The sequence below is a fragment of the Heterodontus francisci genome, unplaced genomic scaffold, assembly GCF_036365525.1.
Source record: "Heterodontus francisci isolate sHetFra1 unplaced genomic scaffold, sHetFra1.hap1 HAP1_SCAFFOLD_43, whole genome shotgun sequence".
Taxonomy (NCBI): Eukaryota; Metazoa; Chordata; class Chondrichthyes; order Heterodontiformes; family Heterodontidae; genus Heterodontus; species Heterodontus francisci.
In genome coordinates this window covers 20,492,043-20,511,617 of record NW_027141852.1, presented here as the reverse complement: position 1 = coordinate 20,511,617, position 19,575 = coordinate 20,492,043, and the positions used below count along the sequence as shown (strand labels likewise).

General features: G+C 44.3%; 1 non-coding gene across 1 annotated transcript; it reads left to right on the top strand.

Moving 5' to 3' along the window:
* The first annotated feature begins 278 nt into the window (after positions 1-278).
* On the top strand, positions 279-351 carry trnaf-gaa (transfer RNA phenylalanine (anticodon GAA)). Its single transcript has one exon. It is a non-coding gene; the product is annotated as a tRNA-Phe (tRNA).
* The last annotated feature ends 19,224 nt before the right edge of the window (positions 352-19,575 follow it).

The window sequence follows — 19,575 nt, the reverse complement described above, 5'->3', positions numbered from 1 at the left end:
ACAGGGAGTGTTTGAAATGAGCAAGTCTCGCTTTGATTCAGGACTCTTCCCTCTCAGCAGCATCTCACTATGAAAGATTGAATTTGATCTCATTTCATTCTCAGCTCGGGGTCTGTGTGGCTCAGTGGCACTTCTGGCTGTCTCCCGCTTCACAATCCATCAGCACTGAGAAAGCAATGGGGAATATTACTCAAATGTTGTGTTCTTCAACTTTTTGGAAAACTTGAATGTATGTATTTTCTTCCAAAACAAGGACACCAAACCACTGTTAATGTACGGCTGAAATATCTCAGTTGGGAGAGCATTAGACTGAAAATCTAACGGTCCCTGGTTCAATCCCGGGTTTCAGCAATTTCGCTTCCTTATGCGTCCCTTGCCTTGGTTCTGATTTTCCGGTTGCACAATTTACTTTGAAATTATTTGCCAAGCACCAGTGGATTGAATTTGAGAAACAACACAGAGTCATTTACAGCACAGAAGGTGGTCATTTGGCCTATCATGTCCATGCTGGCTCTCCCCGGATCAATCTAGTCAGCTCCACTCACCAGCTCGATCCCTTTCCTCCTGCAAGTTTCTTTCCTTCAAGTATTCATCCAATTTCCTTTTCAAATCATTAATTGTCTCTGCTTCCACCACACTCGTGGGCCAAGACAGTACTACCCACAACATAAAAAATTCCACCTCATCAAGGATGGGAAATACTTATATCTTCTATATTTGCTTACTCTCTATTTCTATGAGAATAGACTGGCAGTCAACATGAAAGGAAACCCAAAAATCTTCGAGCAGCATGTAAATGATAAGTGGGTAGTAAGAGGTTGAGTCGGGCCTATTAGGGACAAAAAGGATAATATAAGCTTCGAGGTGCAGGGCAATGTTAATCTACTTAATGAGTACTTTGTCTCAGTGATCACTAAGGAAGTGGAATTTGACAAAATATCAGTCGAAGTGAAGAGAGTAGAGTCAATGGAGAGGGTACAAATTGAGAGAGGGAGGTACTAAAAAGGCTGGCTGTGCTTCGGGTAGATAAATCACCTGGTCTGGATGGCTGGCATCCCAGGTTGCGAAAGGAAATGCGGATGCAGATAATGGAAGAGTTTGCCATAATCTTCCAATCTTCCCTGGATACGGGGGAGGTGCCAGGAGTAAACAGTGGCAAATGCGACGCCCTCATTCAAGAAAGGGTGTAAGGACAGTCCGGCTAACTACAGGCTAGTTAGATTAACAGCAGCGGTGGGTAAGGTTTTAGAAAGAATAATCAGGGGAAAAAATCAACAGTCACTTGGAGAGGTTTGAGTTAATTAAGGAGAGTGAGCATGGATTTATAAATGGGAGTTCATGCTTGACTAATCTAACTGCATTTTTTGATGAACTAACAGAGCAGGTTGATGAAGGGAATGCAGTGGATGTTGTTTCTATGGATTTTCAGGAAGCGTTTGACAAGGTACCACATAAAAGGGGGCTTTACAAAATTGAGGTTCGTGGTATAGGAGGGTCAGTGTCCAATTGGATAGAAAATTGGTTTAAGGACAGAAAACAGCGAGTCTTATGAAATGATTCTTTGTCAGACTGGAGGATAGTCGACCGTGGTGTTTCCCAAGAGTCAGTGCTGGAACCACTGCTTTTTTTGCTAAAGATAAATGACTTGGATCTTGGAATACAGAGTAGAATCTCAAAATATCCCGATGACAACAAACTTGGAGGAGTGGCAAACAGTGAGGATGATATGAACTGCCTGCAACAGGACAATGATAGGCTAGCAGAATGGGCAGACAGGTGGCAGATGGAATTTAATAGTGACAAGTGTGAGGTGATGTATTTTGGCATAAGGAATAGGGAGAGGCAATATTTACTTAATGGCACAGTTCTAAAGTGTGTGCTGGAATAGAGGGACTTGGGGTTCATGTGCATCAATCTTTGAAGGTGGCAAGACATATTGCGAGTGTGGTTAGCAAAGCATATGGGATCTTGGGCTTTATAAATAGAGGAATTGAGTACAAAGCAGGGAAGTTATGCTGAACCATTATAAAGCTCTGGTTCGGCCCCAGTTGGAGTGTTGCTTCCAGTTTTGCTTACCACACTTAAGAAAGAATGTGAGCGTCCTTGAGAGGATGCAGAGGAAATTCACCAGAATGGATCCAGGGATGGAGGATTTTAGTTACAAGGTTAGGTTGGAAAAGCTAGGGTTGTTCTGCCTGTATCAAAGAAGAGTGAGGGGAGAATTGATAGATATGTTTTCGGCTATGACAGTTTTAAATAAGTTGGCAAGGAAACATTGTTCCCGTTAACTATTGGTACAAGGACTAGGGGACACAGATTGAAGGTTTTGGACAGGAAGTACAGGGGGAATGTGCGCAAGAACTTTTTTTACACTGATTGGTGATGATCTGTAACTCGCTGCCCACGAGGGCGGTGGAAATGGAGACAATCGAGAATTACAAAAGGAATTTGAATGGGCACTTGAAGGAAATAATTTTACTGGGCTATGGGGATCGAGCAGACAAGTAATAACTCGTCTCCACTCCTAGTATTTCTAAATCCAACACATTCACTATCATGGGAACAATTCTTTCCTGTTGTTTCTCTCTCAGATTTGTAAACTTCACTGCATTGGAGTGAAGTGACATCTACTGGCAAGAAACAAGAACTGCCGTGATGAGATCAGCCATGATTGTATTGAATGGCAGAGCAGGCTCGAGTGGCTGACTTGCCGACTCCGGCTCCTCGTTCTTATGTTCATAGAATCATACAGCACAGAAGGAGGCCATTCGGCCCCATTGTGCCTCTGCTGACTCTCTGACAAAAAGATGCAATTAGTCCAACCCCCTGCCTATTTCCCCATAATCCTGGAGAATTTCACTTTGAAATATTTGTCCAATTCCTTTGTGAAAGTTATAATTGAATCTGTTTCCACCACCCTGTCAGACAATTCATTCCAAATCCGAATCAGTTACTGGGTAAAAAGATCTCTCCTCACCTCCCCTTGACATTTTTGGCCAATTATTTTAAATCTGTGTCCTCTGGTTCCTGACCCCCAGGACAGTGGAAACAGTTTCTCCCTCTCTACCCTATGAAAATCCTTCATGATTCTGAACATCTCTATTAAATCTTCCCTTAACATTCTCTACTCTGAGGAGAACAATCCCAGCTTCACCAGCCTGTCCAGAGAACTGACACCCCGCATCTCTGGGATCATTCTAGTAAATCTCCTCTTAACTGTATCAGAAGCTTTGATGTCCTTTCTAAAGCCTGGTGCCCAGAACTGGACACATTACTCGAGCTGAGATCGAGCCAGCGACGCCCACATCCCACGAACGAATAAAAAAACGCTCCCGAACCAGTCCCCAATTCTTAAGCATTTATCGACGCTCCCTGCCCAGTCCCCAAATCTTATTCATTTAGAAACGCTTCCTGCCCAGTCTCCAACTCTTATTCAATTATAGACGCTCCCTGCCCAGTCCCCAATTCTTATCCATTTACAGACGCTCCCTGACCAGTACCCAAATTTTATTCATTTAGAGACGCTCCCTGCCCAGTCCCCAATTCTTATTCATTTATAGACGCGGTTTCGGGAAGCTTCACCGGGAAAAGCTTCACCACCGCCATCCGCAGGGATACAGATGGGATTGTTCCATGTTATTGTGGCCCTGAGGCCCTGCTCCAGCTGTGTGAGCCCGCAAAGTCTTCTCGCACTTTGTGAATATCCCGCTCCAACTCCGAACCCGCAGCTCCAGCTGCTGACAAAGCTGTCTCTACTGCGCCTGCGCTCCCCGCTCCTGTCACAGATTGGGCGGATTCTCGGCCGCTGAGCATTCTGGGTACCACACCTGTCATGAATGCTATTCTTTCAGTTCAAAGGTTTTATTACGGACATTTCTTGACCTGGTATCTTCGTGAGTGTTTTCTTTTGCACCTGTCAATGCCTGGGAGGATAGAGTAAGCTTCACTTTGTAGCCATGAGTTTCTGGTGTGAGAAAGTGATGTTTAACTCAGTATATTTCAGTTTTTGGTCTGTGACTGTGGGTATTATTCAGTACCTGTTTGTTTCTGCTATTGCTCTGTGAGTTTCACCACATATCTTTCAACAACTTGTATGTGAGCATCAGCTTTTGTCTATATCTATCAGTTTCTGAGAAGTGAGAAAGGGTTTGATTCTATCCCTATCAGTTTCTGTTACATGCATGTGTCTTTAATCTGCACCTCCTCTGAGTGTTTCTTCGTCTCTGTACTTGTAGGTGAATATGTGTTTTGCTTTGTATCTCTCAGTCTTTGAAGTGTGAGCCTGGGTTTGTACCTAATTTCCTTTGTACCTTGCAGTTGGGATATGAAAGAAAGATTTTTGCACGTTACCTGCCAACTGCTGCTACGTGACTGTGGGTTTCACACTGTATCTGTCAATTTCTTGTCTGGTAATGCGAAGTTCACAGTGTACCTGTCATTTTCTAGTCCAGGACTGATTGGTTTTACTCTGTCCCTAGCATTCGCTGGTATGTTAGTGTGGGGTTTACATTGTACCTGTCAGTTTCTTGTATGTGAGTGTTGATTTCACTCTGAAAAGAATCATAGATCATAGAATAGTTACAGAACAAAAGGAAGCCATTCAGCTCATTGTGCTTGTGCTGCTTCTATGCACGAGCAACTCAGCTCACGCCACAGAATCATGTATTCCATGAAAACATGCAATTTTTCCACTTCAGATAATTATCTTATACCATTTTGAAAGCCATGGTTGAATCAGCCTCCATCACACTCTCAAGCAGTGCATATCAGATCTTAACCACTCGCTGTGCAAAAGAAGTTTTTCCTCATGTTGCCTTTGGTTCTTTTGCCATTCACCTTAAGACGGTGTCCTCAGGTTACTGAGCCATGAATAATATTCCCCATTGCTTTCTCAGCACTGATGGATTGTGAAGCAGGAGACAGCCAGAAGTCCCACTGAGCCGCACTGACCCCGAGCTGGGAATGAAATGAGATGAAGTTCAATCTTTCACAGCGAGATGCTGCAGAGAGATGAGTCCCGAATCAAAGTGAGACTTTCTCATACTTTTGCTGAATTTCATTTCAAACACTCCTTGTACTCTCTGCTAATGAAGCCTTAAAAAAGGGAAAAACAAAATGGCACTCAAACTCACCACCCTGAAATTAAAAGTTTAATGTTTGACTGACTGAACTGTCACTTCTACTCGGTCTCTTATTGGATGGATGCAACTGTATTCTTCAACGCAGGGGTGGCATTCAAATCCTCCCATGGGTCCACATGTCAGACTGAGTTCCATGTTGTAGACTCAAGCAAAGGAAATCTGTTCAGTTCCAAAACTATCAGTGAGTTGAAGCTCATTACGATCATCATCATCAGAGGTCAGAACTACCTGGTGAAAGAAGACAATCTGAAGAAGGATCCACAATTATTCAAAGGCATCGACAAAGTGAAAAACAAGAAAATCGATGAGTCAATGCAAGCCAAACAGCAGAAACACTGAAGAATTCCATTCCATTCCAGTCCAGAACCCAGTCCTGTTGTTTTTGGAGTCAGGTCACAATTACTGCAACAATTTTATATTCCCACTTGGCTATATGTACATTTAGTTAATCAAGCTCTTTGAATCCAGCTCTCTGGTCCTCAAGCAGGCTCCATATGGAAATCAATTCCGCCTTCTGCAAGGCTGAAACCAATCAATGACCTTAAACTAAAAATGCCAAAGAAGAAGGGCTTGTCCAGGATTTGAACCCAGGATCTCTCACACATTAATTAATCACTCACCCTAAGCAAGAATCAAACCCCTAGATCAACATGCCACTGATATCAGAACTTCCTTTTAGCTCCTGTGGAATTTCACTGGCAGTCAAAGCCGATCATCCAATTTTTTTTCAGAGCAAAGCAACATCTTGCAAATTCTGAAATAAAAACAGCAAGTGTTGGAAATGTTCAGAAACTCTGGCAGCATCTGTGGAGAGAGAAACAGAGTTCACCTTTCAGGGCGTTTACCTTTTGTTTGAGCCATCCTTTCACACTGCTTCTGTCCACCCAATCTCACTTTCTATTTTATCTAGATTCCACCCACACACTACCTAAATACATTTATCATGAATTCCTCATATCTTTTAATAATGACAATTTTATATTTCTGGCCTTTGCTTTGGACTCCACCACAAGTGGAATCATGTCTCCATCAACCCAATCAAACCCATTCACTATTTCCTCACATTGCAATGTTTCTTTCACCCTGACAGACGATGGAATTTCTGCTGCTTGATTGCAGTTCTTGCTTCCTGCCAGTAGATGTCACCTCACTCCAGTCCAGTGAAGGTGACAAATCTGAGAGCACACAACAAGAAGTAATTGTTCACGTTGTTCATTGTTCAGTGAACAGGTCCCTCTATTCCTGCACACTCTTTCGAACTGTGCCATTAAGTATATATTGCCTCTCCCTATTCCTTCTGCTAAAATGCATCACCTCACACTAGTCACTATTAAAATCCATCTGCACCTGTCTGCCCATTCTGCTAGCCGATCACTGTCTTGTTGCAGGTGGTTCATTTCATCCTCACTGTTTGCCACTTCTCCAAGTTTGGTGTTATCGGCATATTTTGAGATTCTACTCTATATTCCAAGATCCAAGTCATTTATCTGTCGCAAGTAAAAAGCAGTGGTTCCAGCAGTGACCCTTGGGGAACAGCACTGTCGACAACCTTCCAGTCTGAGAATGAATCATTTATTACGACTTGCTGTTTTCTGTCCTTAAGCCAATTTTCTATCCAATTGGACACTGACCCTCCTATTCCATGAACCTCAATGTTGTTAATCACCCTTTTATGTGTCGTTTCTTAAAATCCACATAAACAACATCCACTGCATGCCCTTCATAAACCTTCTCTGTTAGTTCATCACAAAATGCAGTTAGATTAGTCAAGCATGAACTCCCATTTATAAATCCATGCTCACGCTCCTGAATTAACTCAAACCTCTACAAGTGACTGTTGATTTTTTCCCTGATTGTTCTTTCTGAAACCTTACCCACCACTGCTGTTAATCTAACTGGCCTGTAGTTAGCCGGACTGTCCTTACACCCTTTCTTGAATAAGGGTGTCACATTTGCCACTGTTTAATCCTCTGACACCTCCCCCATATCCAGGGAAGATTGGAAGATTATAGAAAGCCTTTCTGTTATCTGCATCCACATTTCCTTTCGCAATCTGGGATGAAAGCCATCCGGACCAGGTAATTTATCTTCCTGAAGCATAACCAGCCTTTTCAGTACCTCCCTCTCTCAATTTGTACCCTCTCCATTGCCTCTACACTCTCCACTTCTACTGTTATTTTGTGAAATTCCACTTCCTTAGTGATCATTGATACAAGGTACTTATTAACTAGATTAACATTGCCCTGCAGCTCTAAGTATATATTACCCTCTTTGTCCCTAATGGGGCCCACTTGACCGCTGACTACCTGCTTATTATTTATATACTGCTCGAAGATTTTTGGGTTCCCTTTCATGTTGACTGCCATTCTATTCTCGTAGAGATAGGGAATAAGCTAAATATAGAAGATATAAATATTTCCCATCCTTGGGTGAGGTGGAATTTTTTTATGCTGTGAGTAGTAATGTCCTGACCCACGAGTGTGGTGGAAGTAGAGACAATCAATGATTTGAAAAGGAAATTGGATGGATACCTGAAGCAAAGGAACTTGCAGGAGGAAAGGGATCGAGCAGGTGAGTGGAACTGAGTAGCTGGCTCCGATAATTGCTGCAGTCACTGCGATCCCCCTTAATTTTGTACAAGGTGACAATGTTTGCATCGCGCATGTTTTGAGCCCTTGTTGAGCTCGACTATGGAGGGCTCACTGTCCAGTTCCTCCATGACAGGGAAGTCTGGAATGGCACTGAGAGCGACTTCAATGACAATGTTCTCCGTTATGTAGAGTTCAAGATAATGCTCCACTCACCTTTCCATCTGCTTGTTAGGTTCAGTGATGATCACCCCTCTCTTTGTCTTCAAAAGGTGCTGATTTAGTTACTACTGGGCCCATTGCTTTCTTAATTCCTTCATACATCCCTCTAGCATCCCCGGATTCAGCAGCAGAGTTTTAACCAGTATTGATTGGTGCAGTGTCGAGCAGTCTGCAGAGACTTGTTTCTGGCAGCTCTGAGAGCATTTAGATGTTGTTTGCTGGGGACTTGTTTGTAGTTCATGAGGGCTCTCCTCTTAGTTACAGTAACTGACTCCATTTCAGTCCAATAAGCCTCAGACCAGTCAGCATTCCTCCCATCTCTTTTCCTATACACAGTGAGTGCAGAGTTATAGATGGTGGTGTGCAGATGATTCCACTTTACACTGCACTGAGGCCTTGAGCATTGTTGTCTGAAAGAGCCTGATCGAGGATGTTGAGGAACTCCTGGGTCCTTTCTGGATCAGTGGTTCGGCAAGTGTTGATCAGAAGATGAGCTTTCATCATGGATGGATGAAGCTTCCTTGGCTGAAGCCTGACCTTGTTACACACCAGGGAGTGATCAGTGTCACAGTCAGCGCTGTGATAGCTGCGAGTGATGAGGACACTGCTGAGGGTGTTATGTCTGGTGAAGATAAGGTCTAGCTGGTGCCAATGGCATGATTTCGGATGTCTCCAGGACACCTTGTAGCACAGCTTGACCTGGAAGTAGCTGTTCATCACACAGAATCCATGGTGACAGCATAGCTCCAGCAACCTCTGTACATTTTCATTCATCTTGCCAATCCCCTGGTGCCCTATGCACATTGGCAAAGCTGTGTAGTCAGTACCCAAGCTTGTGTTGAAGTCTCCTAGAAGGTACAGTCCCTCAGTGCTGGGAATTCTACTGATGGCAGTGTCAAGTGTCACATAGAATTGATCCTTGACATCTGGGGTGGAGGTGAGTGTTGGGACATAGATGCACATGAGATTAACTGGGCCCACACGTGTTGACAAGTGAAGAGTAAGAAGTCTGTCTGAGCCTACTGTGGGTGGTTCACTCATCTCAAGTGGCGTGTATTTTACTGTGAAACCCACTCCATGCTCACGAGTTGCCTCTTGGGCTTTCCCCTGCCAGAAGAAGGTATAGTGTTTCTCTTTGAGGGATCCACTTTGAACGAGTCTAGTTTCTTGCAGCACAGCAATGTCCACATTGAGCATTGTGAGTTCCTTGTCGATCACAGCTGTCTTGTGTGTGTCATCAACCTGCAGAAGGTTGTCGGTAAGGCCAGGACACATGTTCCTCACATTCCAGCTTGTGATGCGAAGGACTGGTGTCTTCTTTGTTGAGTTTGTTTTTCTTGGTGCATAGATTATCAATCCGCCTGTTGAGAGATGACACTCTAAGCTCCAAGCACCCATTGAAGCAAGCAGGTCGTGGCTTCACAGCACCTAACTGACTGGGGGCTGCCCAGCTTGGAGTGACTGGCAGCTATCCAATGAGACACTAAGAGCTCTCCCACTGTCCGAAGTAACCCCTGGCGCTCATACTCTACACCAATTGAATGAGAGCTTATAATCAGTAACTGTTTATTCCCGGGTTGTGCTCATGTTTAACCACGAAGCTGGAGTGTCCTCTCTGGGGCACAGGCCTGGGCAAACAGTATGGAGACCCTGAGCATCAGGACCCCCTCTCAGCATTGCTCGTTTTGTCCAAAGGAAAGGAAAAACCAGTACTGTTTGTTACCAGTTCTGCTGTAGGAGTTGCTGGAAAACTGCCTGATAAGTCACAGATAACCGCCTCCAGGACTCCACTCCGGATTTACTGTCCAGGTTTACTGCCTCAGCCTTCTTATTTATTTATTTAGAGATACAGTACAGAAACAGGTCCTTCCAGCCCACCGAATCTGTACCGACCATCAACCACCCATTTATACTAATCCTACATTAATCCCATATTCCTGCCACATCCCCTCAATTCCCCTACCACCTACCTACACTAGGGGCAATTTACAATGGCCAATTTACCTATCAACCTGCAAGTCTTTGGCTGTGGGAGGAAACCAGAGCACCCGGCAGAAACCCACGCAGTCACATGGAGAACTTGTAAACTCTACACAGGCAGTACCCAGAATCGAACGCGGGTCACTCGAGGTGTGAGGCTGCAGTGCTAACCACTGCGCCACTGTGTCTTCTCGAGACACCCCTTGAGAAGTGAGACTTTTTGCCCAGAGATGGGGCTCTGTTTCTTGGCATCAGGATGGAACCACACACCAGTGGGCCTGTATGACATGCACAAGGATATCACACACTGCCCCATCTCTGGTACAGATCAGAGACAGACACTGAACAGATTGCAACCCACAAGGACATCACAACCTTCCCGCTCTCTGGGACAGGTCAGTGTGATACACCAAACAAACAGCACCCCACAGGGACCTCATAAATGCCACGTCCCTGTGACAGATCAAGGTCAGACACTGCAAAGATTGCAACCACAGGAACATCACAAATTGCCCCATCCCTCGGACAGCTCGGGGTCTGACATTGAACATATTGCAACAACAAGGACATTACTGTATTACTCCCTCCATTCTGAAAAACAAGCATTCACCCTACTTTTTACCCTGCAGCCAATTTTGGATCCACACTGCCACTGCCCCTTTAATCCCATCTGCTTGAATTTTGTTAGCAAGTCGGAGAGAGATGGAAAACTGAAACAGGCCATCCGGCCCACTGAGTCTGTGCTGACCAATCACCACCCATTTATAGTAATCCTCCACCATAATCCCATATTCCGTCCCACATTCCCACCATTCTCTTACCTACACTAGGAGCAATTTGCAACAGCCAATTTACCTATCAACCTGCAGTCTTTGCGTGTGGGAGGAAACCGGAGCACCCAGCAGAAACACACACAGTCACAGGGAGAACTTGCAAACTCTGCACAGGCAGTACCCAGAACTGAACCTGGGTTGCGAGAGCTGTGAGGTTGCAGTGCCAACCACTGTGCCATTGTGCTGCCCCAAGTCTAGTTTATGGTATCTATTCAAACACAATTTTGATGTCCAGACACGCACCATTAACCTCACCACCCTCGTCAACTCTCTCTGAAACTTCATCAAAGAAATTAATTCATTAATTATTTCAGACACAATCTTCTGTTAACCAATCTGTACTGGCTGTCGTTTATTAGGCCCATGTTCCACCAAGTGACAGTTAATTTTCTCCTGGATAATTGTGTCTAAAAGTTTCCCCACCACCGACATTAGACTAATTGGTCTGTAGTTCCTGGTTTTATCTCTCTTTTTAAACAGGGCTGTAATATTCACAACCCTTGCAGACTTATCTTTTAATTCTGGAAAGTCTATTGCAGACAATCACTTTGGGAATGACTTTAACCAATTAAAGCAACAGGATACTTCATTAATAAGTCCAGAACTTTTATTGAAAGTAAAATAGTACTTAATAATTGAAAGTAAAATTATACTTAACAAACTTGGGGAAGATAACTTTACAGCTCTGGGGACTGGTCGAGCTTGGTCTCAGAGTGTCACGGTCCTCTTTGTCCAGTCTAGATCCCTCATCAGGTGGAGAAATTGGTCGATAATCTGAGCATTTACCCCTGAGGCCTTCTCGTGTTCCTGCACACTGAAACCTTACAAGATCCCTACTTTTAACCCCTGGATGGCCATCACACCACCATGTAAAATAATAATTGGTCCTAGCTGTTGCTAGGTACATTTAATTTGTTCTTATTAATGTCTTCCACTAACAGCCACCTGTGCTCAGAATCTCAGACATGAGTACAATGGAGTGGTTTCACACTGTCTCCCAATCTGATCTGAAACAAGTTTCCTATTCATTAAATCCAGACTCTTGAAGGTCACGATGTACCATACCATGGGTTTTATCAGGGGTCAGAGAAAGGTCCATTGTTTTAATACATTTAGCTGAAACTGTCCTTTCCCACACAGACACAGAAACTCACAGTAATTAGATTGAACTAACTTTAAATGAAAACCCATTCTCTCTAAAATGTTTATTGATTCTTTAATTATAACTCAATCAAGGTTAGTTACTTTTACAATCATCTGTTTCAGGATGGGTAGCTACTCATTAATTATACAGGATATAAACGTTAGTACTGAACACAAAATGGTTCCTTTGGTCATGTGTTCATTATAAAATGGCTTTCTTAACGTTGTTAGTTATGACAATGGATACATGATAAAAATGGTCAAGTTAAACTGAGATCGAACTACCCAAGCTTACCTCCATCCTCCAGTCCTCTGGCATCATTCCCATATTCAAGGAGGATTGAAAGATTGTGGTTCGAGTCTCTGCTATTTCCACCCTGAATTCCCTCAGCAACCCAGGATGCAGCCCATCCAGACCGGGTGACCTGTAGACAGGTGTGAGTACTGCTAACCTTGTAATTGTCTCCTCTTTATCTATTTTCATCCCCTCCAAATTCTCCACTTCCTCCTCCTTTACTGTGACATTTGCAGCACACGTTTGTTTTGTGATGACAGATGAAATGTACTTAATTGGTACCTCAGCCACACCCTCTGCCTCCACAGGATCTCCTAATTGACCCACCCTTTCATATGTTTGGTAAAAGACTTCAGTGTTCCCAGTTATGTGACCTGCTAATCTTTTCTCATACATCTTGCTGATCTCTTTTCCTTTTTCAGCTCTCCTCTGTATTTTCTGTATTCTGCTTGTTTCTCTACTGCATATGAGTCCTCACATGATTTTTCAGTGAATGGTTTTTGAACTATTTTGTAAAAGGATTTAGTTTTGTAAATTTCTCCCTAGCTCCCCTCATGGTCAGGCAGAAAGTTTAACTGCTGTGTTTTCAAACAGCAACAGCTTTATTTGAAAAGCCATTATGACAGGATTCCGGGTTTTAATCCAGTCACAAATCTGGTTCTGATGTCTTGTGGCTCCAGCTGTCACATGACCTGTCAGAGGATGACCTCATAATTGACCCAGTCATGGAGCTGTGGGTTGATGTTTAAATGGTTTCAAAATAATTTTCCAGAAGGACAATCAAAATGAATCGATATATAAAAGGTAGATTTTGTGAATTTGTGCTCCCAGTGGAAATTCCTGCAAAGTCTGCTGGTTTTCATATCCCCAATTCCCCACAGGAAGTTCTGTGCTCGGAGTCTGTATTCATTACATCAACATTATACAGAATCATTTCATGGGAGACCCCAGTGTGAATTGTAGACAGGTGGGTCAGTTTTAACTTTCAAAGTAACACAGAAGCAAAATACTGCTGATACTGGAAATCTGAAATAAAAACAGAAAATGCTGGAAATACTCAGCAGGTCTGGCAGCATCTGTGGAGAGAGAGACAGAGTTAACATTTCAGATCTGTGACCTTTCATCAGAACTGAGCTGAAATTGTCTGAGGGACTGCGATTGTGGAATCAATTTCAGGGTCAAAGACTTTGTACTTGGTAAGGATAGGAAGATGGAGATTATTAAGTACAGTGCAAAAATATAGATACTTTTCCATTATTTTAATCAAAATTGATTTACACTTTGTGCTCATGAATCCTATCTTTTGATCACAATGACACTGATAACAATGGAAAAAGCAAGACTTGCATTTCACGACCACAGGACATTGCAAAGCCTTTTACAGCCAATGAAGGAAGGACTTTAAAGTGTAGTCACTCAACAGTACAATAGAGTACCCTACAATAAAGATGTATAAGATTCTCACCACACAACTGCCAGACAATGACCATCCCAAACAAGAGAGAATCTAACCATCTCCCTTTGACATTCAATGGCATTACCATCGCTGAATCCCCCACTCTCAACAACCTGGGGGTTACCATTGAACAGAAACTGAAATGCAGTAACCATATAAATATTATGGCTACAAGAGCAGGTCAGAGACTAGGAATCCTGCGGCAAGTAACTCACCTCCTGACTCCCCAAAGCCTGTACATTAGTCAGGGGTATGATGGAATACTCTCCACTTGTCTGGCTGGGTGCAGCTCCAACAATACTCAAGAAACTCAATAGGACAAAGCAGCCCGCTTGATTGGCACCCCATTTACAACATTCATGCCCTCCATCACTGGCACACAGTGGCAGCAGTGTGTACCATCCACAAGATGCACTGCAGCAATGTGCCAAGGCTCCTGAGACAGCACCTTCCAAACCCGCGACCTTTATCACCTAGAAGGACAAGGGCAGCAGATGCATGGGAACACCACAACCTGCAAGTTCCCCTCCAAGCCACACACCATCCTGAATTGTAACTGTATCACCGTTCCTTCACTGTTGCTGGGTCAAAATCCTGGAACTCTCTTCATAACAGCAGCACATGGACTGCAATGGTTCAAGAAAGCAGCTCAGCACCACCTTCTCAAGGCAATTAGGGATGGATAATAAATGCTGGCCCAGCCAGCGACACCCACCTCCCATGAATGAATAAAAAAAATGATAATATCCTGTAATCTTCCAAAGTAGAAAATACAGATGGAAATGAAAAATAATAAAACACAGTCAGCATGGATTTCATAAAGAAAGACTTGATGAACCTTATCTTTGAAAAATCAACAGCAAGAGTAATATAGCAGATGTAGAAGAGTTTAAGTTAATAAAGCCTCATCCATTTATGTGCTTGAACCATCAAATTGTGGGTGAACAAACAAGCACACTAACTGACAGAGCTGCATGTTGTGCTTTCTAAATTACCCTCAAGTAGGATGTTAATGAGTTAAAGCTTCAGGTTGCTGCAACCAGAATAGCCATTGTCCACGATCAGTTTTACTGTTATAAATAAAGATGGAACATTCATTGTGAATCTATAGAAACAGTCTGGTCCTGCTCACTGCAGACACATCCACGTCATCACCAACCAGCTCTCCTATAATTGATGCAGTTATTTGACTTTGCCCCATTAGCTCCATGGAAATACTTTTAAAAGATTTTAAATTACAAGCAGTTTTGTTAATGTTCAGCCTTTGAGAAGAAATCATTCCCTGGCCACAGTGGAGACAGCATTGAATATAAAACAGTAGACTACCAGGTAACACAGTGAAAGCTGATCAGCTAATCTATAATTACTTACATTTCTTAATTTTGCTCTTGCTATTCGGTTTTTCATCATTTTCAGCTCCTGACTGTGGATATTATTGTGATTAAATGTGAAAAGATGCACTGTGTCTCAGCCCCGGTATATTGGCTCTTTCTCTGTACAGTGCTGTACACACTCAGATACTGACAGTGTCTCTCCCTCCCTCAACTTTCCAGCCCTGACGGTGCAGAAAGCGCTGCTCAAAGTTACACATTCTGACTGTTTGCAGTTGATTAGTGAGAGATTATTAACGTATCCTTCTGCAGCGCTGCCTCGGTTAATAACAGCAGATCGAAGTCACATTTCAGATACAGAAACAGATGCATCAATTATTCACTCTTTCCCAGAGTGAGTGAGGCCGGGACAAGCAGCAACATTCCAGCCCCACGCTCTGCAATTACCCAGCACCAGTGGAAAGCAGTGAATACAGATTCAATCAGTGGGTTAATGTCCATTACAGGGATGCAAGATTCCACAGCCCAGGACAAACATCCCCATACACCGAGAACAAGCTCAGGAAAACCCGGGGGAGTTAATATCCCAATCACTGAGCATTCCAGCAACATTGAACAAGTTCCTGAACTGAGTGAACCTTTCCAAGTACAGAAGTGAGGACGAGGTCAAAAAGGTCTGAACAGTTGAGGTGACTGAGCGGTTTCAGCTTCTCTGTTCAGGTTGCAGCTTTCACTGGAGGCATGTGTTTAAATCCCACTTCTGACAACTTGATTTTCAGTTACTTTGCAGAGCTTCCTTGAAGGTTTGAGGTAGAGTAAATACTGAGGAACTGTTTCTAACTGCTGAAAGTTCAATAACCGAAGGTTATAGATTTAATGTGACTCACAAAACCAGAAGGAACTTGAGGAAAAATCGATTTCTGCAACATGTGGTTAGCATTTCAGTTATGTGGATAGATTGGAGAAGCTGGGATTGTTCTCTTTAGAGAGGAGATTTGATAGAGGTGTTCACAATCATGAGGGGTCGTGACAGACCCGATAGAAATTGTTGGTAGAAGGATTGAGACTCAGGTAAAAGCTGTGGCTCAGTTGGTCACACTCACCTCGAAATCACAAGCTTCTGGGTTCAGATTTCACAGCTGACGCTCCAGTGCAGCACTCAGGGTGTTGAAGGTGCTGCCTTTCAGGTGTGATGTTAAACCAAAACCTGGTCTGCATGTTTGGGTGAATGTAAAAGATCCCATGCTGCAATTCCAAACAAGTGAAGAGCAATTCTCCCTGGTGTTGTGATCAATATTTGTCCCTCAATCAGATCAGTTGGTCATTATCACATTGCTGTTTGTGGGTATTAGCTGCTGCATTTCTGACATTACAACAGTGATTACACTTCAAAAGTATTTCATTGTCTACAAAGTGCTTTGATATGTCCAGTGGTCTTGAAAGGTGCTATATAAATGCAAGACTTTTCTTTCTTTATCACAACACATTGCTGTGTGAACAATGGTTCTTCATGTCACCTCTGGTTCTTCTGCCAATCACCTGATATCTGTGTCCTCTGCTTACTGACCCTTTTACCACTGGAAACAGTTTCTCCTTATTTAAACTATTGAAGAACTTCATGACTTTGAACAAATGTGTCAAATCTTTTCTGAATTTTCTCTGCTGCAAGGAGAACAACCCCAGCTTCTTCAATCTCTCCACATAACTGAAATCCCTCACCCTGCTACCATTGTGGTAAATCTCTTTTTTATTCTTTCATGGGATGTGGGCACTGCTGACACAATGTGATTCCTGTCAACGGAGCGGCCCGCTGACATCATCGGACTGTGCCAAGCTGTGCATAGGCACAGCTACATCTTGCCAGGATTAAGTGGCACATGTGGAGGATGATGTCATTGCGCAGCGCCAACATCATCGCATATCCGCGCTTGGTCCATCTTCGCACATGTGCGCTAAAGCGTCATCAGGTATCCAGCCCCTCACTCAGCTGGAGGAAGCGGCTGAATAGGAGACTTTGAGGCTGGAGCTCTCCCCCCTCGGCAACTCGCTCCAGGCCTCGACGCTTCCTCCCCTCAGCCGCTCGCTCTACACCTCGATGCTCCCCTGGACAATTGTTCCCCACTCGCGTCATCCAGTTCTATGGCCGCTTGCTCTCTGCCCCCCAACCCCCGCTCCAGCCGCTAGCTCTAGGCCGTGCCACTTCCCTCCTCTAGGCCACTCACTACTCACTCCTACGTCACACTTTGCAGCCCACCTTGCTTCTTCGGGCGGCGCGTGGAGACTGGACAAACGTGGGAGCAAGTGGCCGAGAGAAGGGAAGCAGCGCAGCCTAGAGCTAGTGGCTGGAGGGGAGGGGGGGTGGGGAGTGAGCGAACGACTGGAGAATGGGGTGACATGATCGGGAGACAATCGGCCAAGGAAGTAGGGGGGGGAGCAGCGAGGTCTGGAGCGAGCGACTATGGAGGGTGGAAGCGGCCGGTGCAAAGCAGGGGGAGAAAGCGAGTTGTGCCACCTAGTGGTTGCGTTGTCAGCAAACGCAGCCTTTATTGTCCATCCTGAATTGCCCTTGAGAAGGTGGTGGTGAGCTGCCTTTTTGGAGCTGCTGCAGTCCATGTGTTGTACGTAAACCCACAGTGCTGTTAGGAAGGGAGTTCCAAGATTTTGATCCAGTGACAGTGAAGGAATGGTGATATAGTTCCCAGTCAGGACGGTGTGTAACTTGGAGGGGAGCGTGCAGATGGTGGTGTTCCCATTCATCCAATGTCCTGCTAGGTGGTCGAGGTTGGGGGTTTGGAAGGTGCTGTCGAAGGAGGCTTGGTGAGTTGCTGCAGTGCATCTTGTAGATGGTACACACTGCCGCCACTGTTCACTGGTGGTGCAGGAAGTGAATATTTAAAGTAGTGGATGGAGTGCTGATCAAGTGATCTGCTTTGTCCTGGATGGTGTTGAGTTTCTTTGGTGTTGTTGGAGCTCCACTCATCCAGGCAAGTGGGGAGTATTACATCACACTCCTGACTTGTGCCTTGTAGATGGTGGACAGGAGGTGAGTTACTTGCAGCAGAATTCCCAGCTTCTGACCTGCTCTTGTAGCTACGGTATTTATATGACTGATCCAATTCAGTTTCTGCTCATTGGTAACCCCCCGGATGTTGATTGTGAAGGATTCAGCCATGTTAATGTCATTGACTGTCAAGGGGAGATGGTTAGATTCACTCTTGTTGGAAATGGTCATTGCCTGGCATTTTTGTGGCGTGCATGTTACTTGCCACTTATCAGTCCAAGCCCAATCTTGCCCAGGTCTCTCTACATGTGGACACGGACTGCTTCAGTATCTGAGGAGTTACTAATGCAACTGAACATTTTGCAATCATCAGTGAACATTTCCACTTCTGACCGTATGATGGAAGGAAGTTTATTGATTCTAGACAGATACATGAATGGGCAGGAAGAAAAGAGATACAGACCCTTAGAAAATAGGCGACATGTTTAGGATCTGGATCGGCGCAGGCTTGGAGGGCCGAAGGGCCTGTTCCTGTGCTGTAATTTTCTTTGTTCTTTGTTTGTTCTTTGATGAAGCAACTGAAGACGGTTGGGGCCGAGGACACTACCCTGAGGAACTCCTGAGCGATGTCTGGTACTGAGATGATTGGCCACCAACAACCAGCACCATATTCCTTTGCGCAAGGTATGACTCCAAATAGTGGAGATTTTTCTCCTTGATTGCCATTGACTTCAATTTTGCAAGGGCTCCTTGATGCCCTTGGCAAGAGCAGTCACTGTCACCTCACCTCACCTCCTGAATTCAGCTCTTCTGTCCATATTTGGGCCAAGGCAATAATGAGGTCAGGAACTACGTGGCCCTGGCGGAACCCAAAATGAGCATTGGTGAGTAGGTTATTGCTGTGTAAGTGCTGCTTGATAGCACTGTCAACGACACCTTCCATCACTTTACTGATGATCAAGAGGAGGCTGATCGGGCAGGAATTGACCGGGTTGGATTTGTCCTGCCTTTTGTATACAGAACATACCTGGACAATTTTCCACATTGCTGGGTAGATGCCAGTGTTGTAGCTTGGTGGGCGGCGTGGCTAGTTCTGGAGCACAAGTCTTCAGCACTGCAGCCAGGATGTTGTCAGTATCCAGAGCCTTCAGCCATTTCTTGATATCATGTGGAGTGAAGTGGATTTAGCTGAAGATTGGCACCTGTGATGCTGGGGACCTCAGGAGGAGGCCGAGATGGATCATCTACTTGGCACTTCTGGCTGAAGATGGTTGCAAATGATTCAACCTTGTATTTTGCACTGATATACTGGTCTCCCTTATCATTAAGGATGGGGATATTTGTGGAGCCTCGTCCTCCTGTTAATTGTTTAATTATCCACCACCATTCAGGACTGGATGTGGCAGGACTGCAGAGCTTTGATCTGATCTGTTGGTTGTGAGATCACTCAGCTTTGTCTATTGCATGATGCTTCCGCTATATGACATGCAAGTAGTCCTGTGTTGTAGCTTCACTCATTTTTAGGTCTCCTTGGTGCTGCTCCTGACATGCCTTCCTGCACACTTCATTGAACCACTATTGCTCC